The sequence below is a fragment of the Callorhinus ursinus genome, unplaced genomic scaffold (genome assembly GCF_003265705.2).
Source record: "Callorhinus ursinus isolate GAN/ISIS: 27379988/994484 unplaced genomic scaffold, GSC_fseal_2.0 scaffold22, whole genome shotgun sequence".
NCBI classification, from domain to species: Eukaryota; Metazoa; Chordata; class Mammalia; order Carnivora; family Otariidae; genus Callorhinus; species Callorhinus ursinus.
In genome coordinates this window covers 14,274,775-14,288,349 of record NW_027397084.1, presented here as the reverse complement: position 1 = coordinate 14,288,349, position 13,575 = coordinate 14,274,775, and the positions used below count along the sequence as shown (strand labels likewise).

At 40.2% G+C, this 13,575-nt stretch overlaps 1 protein-coding gene across 1 annotated transcript in view; it reads left to right on the top strand.

Moving 5' to 3' along the window:
• COL21A1 (collagen type XXI alpha 1 chain) overlaps positions 1 to 13,575 on the top strand; it is a 380,703-nt gene that overhangs the window by 101,877 nt on the left and 265,251 nt on the right. The window contains exon 3 of the mRNA XM_073905127.1: positions 4,228 to 4,299. The gene's annotated coding sequence lies outside the window, so the exon portion shown is untranslated. The remainder of the gene's footprint in view (positions 1 to 4,227; positions 4,300 to 13,575) is intronic.

The window sequence follows — 13,575 nt, the reverse complement described above, 5'->3', positions numbered from 1 at the left end:
ACATCAGTAGCAACAACAACAACAAAAGAAAAGTCCACAACAGGAGAAACTATAAGGTTGTAAAAGACTACTCTCCTGTCTTCCCAAAGGACAGCAATTTCCCTGTTTTCTAATCTCAAAGTGTCTGGAGGGAAACTGGCCTGGTCTGAATTATAAAGAACAAAGCAGTTTTCTCTGCCTCCCTCACCTTTCTTTTTCCTCTCTCTCTCTTTTAAAGATTTTATGTATTTGTTTGAGAGAGATAGAGAGCCCGAACAGGGGGAGGGACAAGTGGGAGAGGGAGAAGCAGGTTCCCTGCTGAGCAGGAAGCCTAAGACGATGTGGGGCACTATCACAGGCTCTCTCTGCGCCGAAGGCAGACCCTTAACTGACTGAGCCACCCAGGCACACCCCCCCCTCACCTTTCTGACAGATTCTTAGCTATTTTCAGTGCTCAACTATTTCTGGTCTCCTAGCAAGTTTTCCTTCCCTACTGGCCTCTCTTACCGCCCTGGGGCTCCACGCAGCTCACCTGCCCAGACTATGAGTCAACCTCTCCCTCCTTTATCTTCATTCTGCCTCAGATCTTACTTTGGCTGGAAGAATGTCCCATGACTGAGGCAATGGCTCCTGTACACGTTCACGTGAAAAGTGTTTGTGCCCTGAGCTGGACCTCACATCTCATCTTAGAACTCTCACAGAGTGTCCTTCCTCACCTTGCCCCTCACGGTTATGTGCCTGAGGTCCCTAGTTCAATATCACTGCCTTCTCTTCAGGACAGCTTCTTACGAGAAGAGAACAGGTTTCTCCGTCTGCCGTTCTTATATCCTAAAGCACATGACCCCAAGTAAACACTCAGTAAATATTTGTGCAATAAATGAAAAGAGTCCTCTCTTGTTACTCCAGTCATGACATGCAAGTGACTGTTTATTTGTCCTCTATATAGTGCTACAGCGCTGGTCCTGACCACTCCTTTATGGAGTAATGTGGGCCATAGTAAGTGAATGAAATGAAAAGAATATGGGGATGATATTTTGAAAATATTGAACTGATTTTTAAAAATTCCCTTAATCAATAACATCCCTCATCTCTCCACACATGGAACCGATGGGTTTTGTTATTTCGGTGAAACAAGGGTTCTCTTAGAACTGAGCAAAGAAGTCATTTGTTGGCTTTGGTTCTCAGAGCTGACATTCTTGAGTCTTTAGCAATACAATGTCCTACATCAAAAAGAGATTTTCTAAATCTCAAAAATTTCTCTTTACCTATCACAAGTTAAGCCTGGCTGACTCAAATCAGAGGTTTATTGTAACCAGTGGGTTCTGCCCTGGTCTCTTATCAGAATCACTAAGGGAGCCTTAAAAAAATACTAGTGTCTACGTTCTATTTCTAGAGACTCTGATTCAATCATTTGGTTTGAGATAAAGTTCAGGTACTGCTGTTTTTTAAAACAACATTTCCTAGTGATTCTAATGTGCAGCCCTAGTTGAGAACACGTCTGTAAACCATAGCGTTTGAAGGCAGATGAAATGACTATGACAAGACCCCATCACAAAGCACAGGGAGAAGAAGGAGAGCAAGGCAAACAAAGAGATGAGAGACAAATGATTTGGCTCCGTCCTGAGGGCTGAATCCTGGCATGGGAGTGGGCAAGGGGCAGCAGGGAAAATCCAGAAAGGTTGGGAAATGCCGGGTGTGGGACTTAGTCATAGCTTCTCAAATGCTTCCCAGGAGAATCCCAAGCCATGTAGGTAGGTCTTGTGTTAATCATCGTGCTGAGCATGGGGCAGCTCAGGTGATATTTTAGGACTATCTGAGGGATCTAAGTTGGTGGATCAGAAGGAAGCCCCCTAGAACCCATCATCCTCCAGCTGGGTGCAGCAAAGGCAGCTGAGAATTTTGGGGGACCCAAGGGGCATGAAGATGTGGTGACAGAACTGGTTGAGATGGGGAGATTGCCGAGTGTAGGAACCTCCTGCAGGAGGCACTGGCGCAGACCACTGAGCGCTACAGTGAGTGGCATCCTAACACCCCAGGGACTAGACTGTCAGTGGGCAACAGACCAGCAAAGACCTTGAAGGTCATTCTTGTCTGAAACCCCACCTCTGGCTTCCTTGAAGGTAGGAACATCTTCCCCCCCATCTAGCCATGACTCTGGGAAGACAGAAATAGCCCTCATTGGGGGTTGGAACTTTGAGTTGAATTAATATTCACTCCAAGTCAATTTGGACCAACATACATTGCTTTCAGCCAGAAGATATCGGGTTATTTTTAATTGTCATATGTATATTGCTTTTATGCTACCAGAGAAAGTAGGAACAACAGGGCAAGATGAAATGGTTATAGATAATAACGCTATGTATCTTGTATGTCTGGGTGGTTGTATCTAAATTTTTGTAGATGAGCTCAGTTATTGATCAAGTAGATCTAATAATTTCTCAGTAATATTTCATATAAAGCAATAACAAAGAAACTGCTGATACATGCAACAATATGAATGAAATGAAAAAAGGTGAACAAAAAGAGGCAGACCCCAAAAAATATAAAGGATGAGCTCAGGTATTGACCAAGTAGATCTAATAATTTCTCATAGTATTTCATATAAAGTACAATGGAATAGTACTCAGCAATAACACATGCAAATATGAATGAAATGCAAAAATGATGAACAGAAGGAGGCAGACCCCAAAGAGTATATTAATCCATTAATATGAATTTGAGGAATGGGAAACACGACTGATGGTGATAGAAGTCAGAATAGTCATAATAGTGGTTATTGACTAGAAGGGCATGAGGGAACTTTTGGGGGTGATGGGTATGTTCTCCATCTTGATCTGGGTGGTAGACTTATAGATGTATACATATGTAAAAGACCATTGAGTTGTCCACGTAAGAGTTGTGTATTTTATTGTATGTAAATTATAAATTTAAAAGTACTAAAAAGGGTAGGGGGTAAATGAAGAAAACAGTCCTACTCATTTTTCATCCAAATACTTGAGCTAAATTGTCAGAATGCAAAGCCAAGTGTTGAAAAGTGAATGGTGCCATATAAAAATATATGTGGTGCTTAAATTTGCCAGAGGTTGACTCAGTCAGGCTCCTGGAATAGCAGAGAGAAGACAGAAGGTTTAGACATGAGCAATGAGGAAAATGTGTTTTCACCAAAGAGCCCCTGGGTTTCCTCTGACAGCTTATTTCTCTCCCTTGGAAATTTTTGGATGCATTATGTTACCACAGCATTTTTCCAAAACTCTCCTTCTGGAATTGATTTGTCTAAAGACACACTGGCCTCTTTAAAATCAAAACTAAGCTGTCAACACATCCTAATGGCATTTTTTTGGAGGGAAGATTGGTGGCATAAGTGGCCCTGGAAGACGCAGGGATCATGCATGCGTTGATGAGTCCTTAGGAAGGTTGCTTGTTTTCATTGGTGTAGTGGGGAGACTTTCTGTTGATTTCAACATCAAAAAGATGTGAGGTCAGCACCTAGCTTCACCATGTCCCATCTGGGTGATCTTGGGAAAGTGGCTTGACATTTTAGAACCTTTGTTTCTTCACCTGTAAAAAGGAGATAATAGTTCCTTCACGGATTGTGCTATGAAGATTAAATTAGATCATATATCGACGATTGGCATAGGCTAGGCTCCCAACAAATGAGTACTCATTATTATTGTTATGATAGAATTGCCAAGAGTCACCTACCCAGACATCATCCTCATCAGTCATGGACCTTAGTTCACACACTTGGGTTCTTTTTGAATTCTCTTCCTCTTTCTAATCTCAACTCAAATTCTATCTGCCTCAATTCATATTCTGCCTTTTGTCTCCTTTATTACCTTATAAGCTGCTTAAAGGAAGAGTCTCTTCTCTGTTCACTCATGTACCCCACAGAAGGGCCAGCACAGTGATTTATATTGGAAAACACGTAATGTTTGTTAACTTGAAGAATTCTTTAAAAATACAAATGTTTTGGCAGAGAAAATATATACTATTGACATATTTGCAATATTTTACACAGTAACCTCTTATCAGTTTATCGTATCAACTGCTTATGAACTCCCAGTGTGCATTTCCTGAGGTTAGAAAGAGGATATTACAAGTGCTTTATTGGACGAGATGGCAGTGTCTGGGCACTTTTAAGAGTTTGGCTGATACTAACCCTGTGTCTTAATTGTCTATTGCTGTGTAAAAATCTTCCCGAAACTCAGTGGCTAAACACAACAATAATTCATTTATTATTTCTCACAGACAATGAGAGTCAAGAATTTAGGAGCAGCTTGGCTGAGTGGTTCCAACTTGAGATTCCCCATGAAATTACAGGTAGGTGTCAGATGGGGCTACAGTCATTTGAAAGCTTAACTGGGGCTGAAGGCTCTATTTCAAGGTGGTCATGGCTGTCAAGTTTGTCCTGGGTGTTGGTGGGAGACCTCCTTTCCTCTCCATGTGGGCCTCTCTACAGGGCTGCTTAATGTCCTCACAGCATGGCCACTGACTGCCCAGGGTGCACAATTCAAGAAATGAAGCAGAAGTTGCAATGCCTTTGTGACCCAGCCTTGGAAGTCAGACAATGTGACTTCTGCCATATTCTATTGGTCACACAAACCTACCCTGATTCAGTGTGAAAGCAGACCATGCAAGTGCACAAATACCATGAGGTGAGGAGTGTTGGAGCCCTTTTGGAAGTAGGTACCACATTCTGGCACTAGAGATTAGGTAGAACTCATCCTACTTGCTTCCTGTAGGACGGTGGGTTGTACAACATTTGACTCCACTCACAGGACTGCTGTGTTGTGCAGCTATGGAGGTTTGGTTGGCAGTTGAGTATGTGTGCACTCTTGAGTTATGTAACAAAGCAGCCCACTGGAGGGTCCTTAGAAGGCCAGCTTTGGAGAGACTTTTTTTTTTTTTTTTAAAGATTTTATTTATTTATTTGTGAGAGAGAGAGAGAGCATGAGCGGGGGGAGGGTCAGAGGGAGAAGCAGACTCCCCGCCGAGCAGGGAGCCCAATGTGGGACTCGATCCCAGGACTCCAGGATCATGACCTGAGCTGAAGGCAGTCGCTTAACCAACTGAGCCACCCAGGCGCCACTGGAGAGAATTTTTGGACCGGAATAAGGGGATTAGAAATTAAAAAAGCAAAGGACAACATTAGAAAATACCTGCCTATGGAGTAAGCTTCCTGAGGGAGGATTTTTTTCTACTTGTTCACAGCTGTATCCCCAGAGTCAGAACAGTGCCTGACATATGACTGATGCTCAAAAAATATACATTGGATAAATAAATGCATGAGTTTGAAATCTGTTTCATAATCAATCTCGAAGGGCACCTGAGTGGCTCAGTGGGTTATGTGTATGACTTTGATTTTGGCTCAGATCATGATCTCAGGGTCGTGAGATCGAGCCCTGTGTCCGGCTCCATGCTCGGCAGAGAGTCAGCTTGAGATTCTCTCTCACCCTTTCCCTCTCCCTCTCTCCCCCACCTCTCTACCCAACCCCCCCATGCTCTCTCTCTTTCTCTCTCTAAAATAAATCTTTAAAAAAATAATCGATCTCTAGTACATTATAAACAAAACTGTGGGAACCTTAGTCTATTATGTAAATATACATATGATAAGACATTGTTAATCATTAATGTTCAGAAAAGGTTGTTTTGTAATTTGATGAGTGTTACTTAAATATCTGAAAAATTTAGTTTTATAAAATTATTGGTACCATAAAATTATGGTACTTTCTTCTGAAACATCTCTCTTCTTTTTATTTGTATATCATCATGAAAGGAAATAGGGAAATAATAGGAAAATTGTAATTCTATTGGAAACATTAATTCCAGAAATCAAGTTTTTTGTATTTTGACTATAATAGTGAATAGTGAATTCAGTTGCTCTGTGTCAATGACCACAGGAAAAATAATTTTTCCTTGGATCTCTGTGATATTGAGAAATGTATTTTATGTGAATAACTAGCCACAAAAATAGAATGTAGGAAAACTTTGAAGGCAAAGTTGAAGTCTGAAATGTTTGTGTCTCCATTTCTCTTTCCATTAAAAGGAGAAATGTTAATTTTAAACGTCTGTTTTCTAGTTCCAGTGTGTACTAGCCAAGCCACTTTGGGTAAAACACATTGGAGTGTTTTCCCATCTGTAAAATAGAAGTAGAAATGACGTATAAGCCGGATGGTAACATTCTAATATATGTTAAAGCACGTTCTACATTGTAAAGCAAGGTGCACATGTTGATTTTGTCTTGACAGTATAATATCCAGGGGGTCAGCACAAAGCAGCTGCCCTCTTCCCAGGGGATTCCTTTGCTCACTCCCATGGAGCTGGAGTCAACTGCAGTGTGCATGACTTGAGTTTCCTTCTGGGTCAATGGGATTACTGCAAGAAGAAATAACATGGATGTTAGAACGAGCTGAAGTAAAATGACGAATGCTTAGGTGGTCTAGATGGAATTCAATTATGCCGTAATAATAATTTAGGATGTTTATGGCATAGTTTTCTAACACAAACTATGTATATGCATGTCTGGAATCAAATGTTTATTTTTCCAAAAGTTTGCCTGCTCTTGTCTTATCCTCTCCTTCCCCAAGATATGGCAAAAACCATGTTACTCCTTTTCTTATTTCAAACCCTAGAACCACGGATCAGAATGTAAATGCAGAACTTCTAAATCAGAGTCCAGCAGAACTTTATTTAGCATTAAATATGCACAGTCATTTACTGTTTGGAACTCAGTTCTATAGTATTTGGAAAGGGGAAGGGAAAATGACCTTTTTAAAAGTGAGTGATGTAATGATGTAATGTATGGTGATTAACATAACATAGTAAAATTAAAAATAAAATAAAATAAAATAAAATAAAATAAAAAACACCTGCATTCATTAAAAAAAAAAAAGTGAGTGATTGTTAATGACCCGTCAGGGGAAGAAACGAGCATTAAAGCGAATGTGAGATTAATTTTATTTATTTATTTATTTATTTATTTATTTATTTAGAGCATGAAGGTGGGGGGACAGAGTGAGAGAAAGAACCTCAAGCAGACTCCATGCTGAGCGCGGACCCCAACACGGAGCTCAATCTCATGACCCTGAAATCATGACCTGAGCCGAAATCAAGAGTTGGATGCTTAACCAACCGAGCCACCCAGGCACCCCTGAGATTAATTTTATATTAGTCTGGGCTAGATGGAACTTAAAAAAAATTCCAGTATATTATATTAGTTTCAGGTATACAATATAGTGATTAGAGAATTCTGTACATTATTCAGTGCTCATCACTTGTGTACTTGTAACCCCCTTCACCTATTTCACCCATCTCTCCCGCGCCCCCCGTAACCATGTTTGTTCTCTATACTTAAGATCGGTTTTGTTTGTCCCTTTTTTCTTTCTTTGTTTTGTTTTTCTAAATTCCACATATGAGTGAAATCATATGGTATTTGTCTTTCTCTGACTTATCTCATTTAGCATTATACCCTCTGGATCCAACCATGTTGTTGCAAATGGCAAGATTTCATTTATTTTATAGCTGAATAATATTACATTGTATATAGACCACATCTTTATCCATTCATCTATTGGTGGAAACTTAGGCTGCTTCCATAATTTGGCTATTGTAAATAATGCTGCAATAAACATTGGGGTGCATATATCTTTTCAAATTAGTGTTTTCATATTCTTTGAGTAAATAGTCAGTAGTGGAATTACTGGATCATATGGTAGTTCTATTTTTAATTTTTTGAGGAACCTCCATACTGTTTTCCACAGTGATTACACCGGTTTGCATTCCCCCTAAAAGTGTATGAGAGTTCCTTTTCCTCCACATCTTGGTCAACACTTGTTTCTTATGTTTTTGATTTTAGCCATTCTGACAAGTGTGAGGTGACATCTTATTGTGGTTTTGATTTGCATTTCCCTGATTATTAGTGATGTTGAGCATCTTTCCGTATGTCTGTTGGCCACCTGTATGTCTTCTTTGGAGAAATGTCTGTTCATGTCTTCTGCCTAATTTTAATTGGATTATTATTTTTGTTTTTGTTTTGAATTGCCTAAGTTCTTTATGTATTTTGGCCACTGACCCTTTATTGGATATGTCATTTGCAAATATCTTTTTAGATGGGACTTTTTAATTTTAATACCTGCAAATGACCCCAAATCAATGGAATATCTCCAAAATGAAGCTTAAGGGGTTTGCTGTATTATGAAGGCAGCTCATGGAGAAAAGGAAAACCCTTTCATGTTTGTATTCCACTGAGTTTAGACAGATCCATAAGCTGGTTACATGTGCATTTATCCTCACTACATTTCACAGACATTAAAACTGAGGCCCAACAGACCCAAGATTACATGGCAGGGAGTGGAATGTGTGATTCCAGAGCAGAGGCCCTAACCAGAACCCCGGATTGGTGGTTGAAAGCAAGAATTAAAATCACAAAGGTAAAGGTTCTCAGTGTGGTGTATAACACTTGCGCATAAGCCAAGGGCAGTTTGTGGGCAGGACTCCTGACAGAAATTATTTACTTTCCACCTTGCAGGGTGGAAATTAGGGCTCAACGATCTTGGAACATCTCGGGCCTTCATTAAAAGTAGTAGTTGTTATTGCTATTGTTATTTTTATTGTTATACAGTGGAACCCTTGAGAAACCCACTGTAAATAACAAAGAGGATCATTGTGCAGGAAATTTTTAAAACTCAGGTTATAAGATATTGTCATGTCCACTCATGGTTGTTATATTGGAAGATGGAGAAAAACATCCAGGAAAAGTGTCTGTAGAACATGTTTGAAAGAGAGAAAGAAATGAGACAATAATTTGGAAGAGTAAGCTAAGGTCTAGCTAGGAACAGTTCCGTGAAACAAGGGTGGCAAAGGAGGATCCATGGAGACTTAAATGTGGAAAAGGCACAGAAAGTATTTACTTAATCAAAACAAAGCAGCTGAGGCCATACTGGTTTTGCCAAAATAACTGGATGGAAAATGATCTACCCATTGTTTTGGACTAGACAGTACCAAATAGCTGGTTTGATAGATCTCTTTCTCCCACTACCTTGACCAAAATTTTGGCACTGAATAGATACAATTTAAGTCACAGGGCAGGGAGAGGTGCCAGGGGGATCACCTTACAGATACTGTTATTGATTCTAGCTAACAATAATGGCAGTAACTTGAATTTGTATAATTCCTTAAAAAGTATTTTCACATAAGTGATCTCATTTGTTTGAGACTGATCTCAGTTTGTGTTTTTTGGTAATTCTCTGTTTCATAGCCTTAAGGAAAAAGTGGTTACTGGGAAAAATAGTTGGTCTTGGAAATTTATTCAATCCCTAAGACTGGCCCTTCTTCAGGGCTCTGAGGGGGGAAATCTTTAATATCAGAGTATTTTCTTCTCATCTGTTTATTCTTGTGTCATTTTAATTACTTAACATCTCACAAAGTGAATAGTGTCCACATAGACTAATTAGATAATGAAAATTGGAAACTTTTTTTTTTTAAAGATTTTATTTACTTATTTGAGAGAAAGAGAGAGAGAGAGAGAGAGAGAGGTGAGGGAGGGGAAGAGGGAAAAGAATCTCAGGCAGACTCCTCACCGAGTGCAGAGCCCAATTTGGGGCTTGATCCTAGGACCCTGAGATCACCCCCTGGGCCAAAAGTTGGACACTTAACCAACTGCATCACACAGATACCCCTCTGGAAACTTTTCACATCTTTTCTCATAACTAGAGAGGTAATATAGAGAATCAGACTGCCCAGGTTTGAACCCAACCTTTACCTCCTTTCTAGATGTATGAATTTGGGCAAGTTACTTACTTAGCTGCTCTGTGGTCAATGTTCTTATCTTTTTAAAATTTTATTTTAAATATTTTATTTATGTATTTGACAGAGAGAGAGACACAGCGAGAGAGGGAACACAAGCAGGCTGAGAAGGGAGCCGGATGGGGGCTCCATCCCAGCACCCTGGGATCATGACCTGAGCTGAAGGCAGAGGCTTAATGACTGAGCCACCCAGGCGCCCCTCAATGTTCTTTTCTTAAAATGATATGAATTAAAATGAATTCGTGGGGTATTGCAGTGGCTCTCAAACTTTAGCGGCATCAGAATCACCTGGAGGGCCAGTCAGTAGCTAGGCGAAGGGACAGAGAATTTGCAGTTCTAGCAAGTCCTCAGGTGATACTGAAGCACTCTGAGAACTCGGGGGGTATTCCATGAGTTAATCATGTAATCAAAGTGCTTATCAAAGGATGGGGCAAGTGTTCAATACATGTTAGTTGTTATTATTCCTGTTGTCCTCCTCAATAGCAAGGCAGTCCCCAAACTCTCCCAGTTAAAATAATAAAATTTACACAAAATGGAGGCATTTTTCGGCATTCCTGAGCAATTACCAAAGAAGAAACTAAACTGGTATCTATGGCAGGTCTCCCTGTGGGCAGCTCAGCCTGGCTTACCCATACAGCTGTGGAAATAAACCAAGACCAATCAGATGAGAAAAGCAGTCTGTTTATTCACCACTTGTGTTTTGGCAGACTCAAGGGCAAAAAGGAAAAAAGAAAGGTTTCGGGTGTGCCCTGATTGGAGGCTGTTGGCAGGAGAAAGCTGTAGGCAGGCTATGTAGAAAAAGTGGGGCATTGTGGGTGATTGGTTAGGGTACCTATTTGGCTTTCTCTGGTTGGTCTTAAGTTTGAAGCTGTCAGTTCTTAATCAAGTCCTGATCATTTGGGGCTGATTGTTACAGAGTTATTGTTCAGCTTTCTGGATTGTCACCAGAGATAGCAATCTGGCTCGCTGCCTTTTGACTTATAGCAGGGCTGGCTTCCTGGGTTGTTTATGGCAGATAAGGAGATTGGTTTCCTGGGTAGATTACTTACTGCATGCTGTGGGTCAAAGTTCAGTTTTTGCATATGGTCTGGCCATTGTCTGTTTTTACGTTCAGGCTCAGTGCAGGGACAACCTACAGGGAGAGGAGGTTCTGACTGCATTGACTACTGATCCAACCCGTGTGGCACTTACAATCTTTACTACAACTCATACACTGGCTCACTTCTACATCAGTTACTTAGGAGCCTAGTTAGTGTCGTCTCTTGGCATACTAGCAAATTAAGACTTACCAAAATCATGGGGCGCCTGGGCAGCTCAGTCGTTAAACGTCTGCCTTCGGCTCAGGTCATGATCCCAGGATCCTGGGATCGAGCCCCGCATTGGCCTCCCTGCAAGCCTGCTTCTCCCTCTCCCACTCCCCCTGCTTGAGTTCCTTCTCTCGCTGCTTTGTCTCTCTCTGTCAAATAAATAAATAAAATCTTTAAAAAAACCAAGGAATAGATTCTATAATTTGCTAAATTATCAGCTAATGCCACTAAACCAGCTTCTCGTTGGCCGTGCAGCCATTTTTTATGGGCAACTACCCAACTTCCTCGTAATTTATGCCTAACTTGCGCCTATCTTACTCTGTACAGCTCCTTTAAGCCACCACACCAGGGTCTAGAAGTAATAATGACAATTATAACTCAAATTATTGTGTTTTGTGTTTCAGGTTAACGTGTACAAAAGTGCTTTCCATATGTCGTTTCGCTTAATCTCCATAGCGATGCTCTAAGGTGGTAAATGATTCCATTGCTCATTTCCAGCGTGTGTGTGGGATGTGATTCCCCCACACCAACAGGAAATTCTAGGGACACCAGCTGGGTGTCTGACAGTTTCACTGAATTCTGACTTTATCTACTCCAAGATAAGGTCATATCCCACTCGGTAAGAGATCAGTCCTACAAGACTGCCTTCCCCCAGCGCTTCAGATGCCAATCACAAGCCCAGGCTGTTACTCATGCTTCTGACTGACTGGCTATAAATCCGAGGTTCCCATGACTCCCTCCTTGGGTTTTATTCATTTGCTAAAGCAGCTCACAGAACTCAGAGAAACATATTACTTACTAGATCACTGGTTTATTAAAAAAAAGGATGTAACTCAGGAACAGCCAGATGGAAGAGATGCAAAGGGTGAGGTAAGCGGAAGCGGCAGAGAGCTCCCATGTCCTTTCTAAACACACTGCTCCCCAGCACCTTCATGTTTTCATCATCCTGAAAGCTCTCCAAGCATCCTCATTTTGAGTTTTAATGGAGGCCTTATTACATAGACCTTATTGATTAAATCATTGGCCATTGGCGACTGACTCCAGTCCCTTTGCACTCCCAGAACCTCAGAGGGGTGGGATTGAAAAATTCCCACCCTCGACCCTCTAATCGCGCTTGGTTCTCCTGGCAACCAGCCCCCTCCTTGGGGGCTTTCCAAAAGCTACCTCATTAACATAACAAAAGAAATCTATAGCTCTCTTATCACTTGGGAAATTCCAAGGATTTTAGAAGCTCCGTTCCAAATGGGGATGAAGACCAAACAAATCACAATACCACAGGTGGGTGATGGGTATGTTCCTTTTTTTTTTTTTTTTTTTTTTGGTAAGTAGGCTCCACACCCAGCATGGAGCCCAACACTTGGTCCTGAGATCAAGACCTAAGCTGAGGTGCTTAACCGACTGAGTCACCCAGGCACCTGGTGATAAATTCATTATCTTGATGGGGTGATGGCTTCATAGGTTTATGTGTTTGTCAAAATTTATTAAATTGCACACTTTAAACTTGTGCAGTTGATTGTATGTCAGTTATGCCTCTATAAAACTCTTTCGAAAACCTAAAAAAGTGAAACCATAAGTTGGAGGAAAACATGGCAATTTCTGATCTCAGAGTGGGCACTATACCTAAGTGCAAAAAAAGTACCATAAAATGAAGAAAAGTTTAAAAGATTTAACTACATGAAAATTTAAAACCTATTAAGGAAAACACAACAGAAAGAAAATTAAAGACCAAATGGTAAATTGGTAAAATATTGACCAGTATGTCCACACATATGTCCTTAAAATTTTTAAAGTATAAAGAAGTTTTACAGAGAAATTAGAGAACTGAGAACTTGGAAATTGATTAATGAGCAAAGGACATGAATAGGCAATTTATAAAAGGAGAAATATAAATGGTTAAGAAACATCTAGAAATGTTTTCCTAATCCCATAAATGCAAATTAAAACTGAGCAGGGTGATGATGTCACATCTACCTAGTGAGTTAACATGAACTTTTAAAAAAAACTGACGTGACCGGTGTTGAGAATGGTGATAGAGAAAAAGACACCTTTGGAGGGCAGTTTGGTGGCAGGTATTACAAGCCCTAATCTTTTGAGCTAAAAATTCCACACCTGTAATATAGCCTAAGAAAATAATTCCTATATAGGAAAAAAATGTTTTACCCAATTCACAGGAAATTCGATAACTAAATGATTTTTCGTGCATTTTTCTGAATATCCTACCACATTGTTGATTGTCTGAGATCATTCTTCCCAGCTAAGAGCTTGTATTCTAATACTTAAGGAGCAATTGCTATCAAATGTTATTTTTCTTGATGATTTTACATAGTTAGATAAGGAATATATTTACTATTACTATTATCTGATGCTTTTTTTTGGTGTTTTAGAAATGTTAACACTGTATTTTCTCTGTGTCCATTTTGCAAGTAGTTTTATTTCCACAATGCAGCAGGTAATTTGGTTTATACTAAAAATCCAACTTAATAAT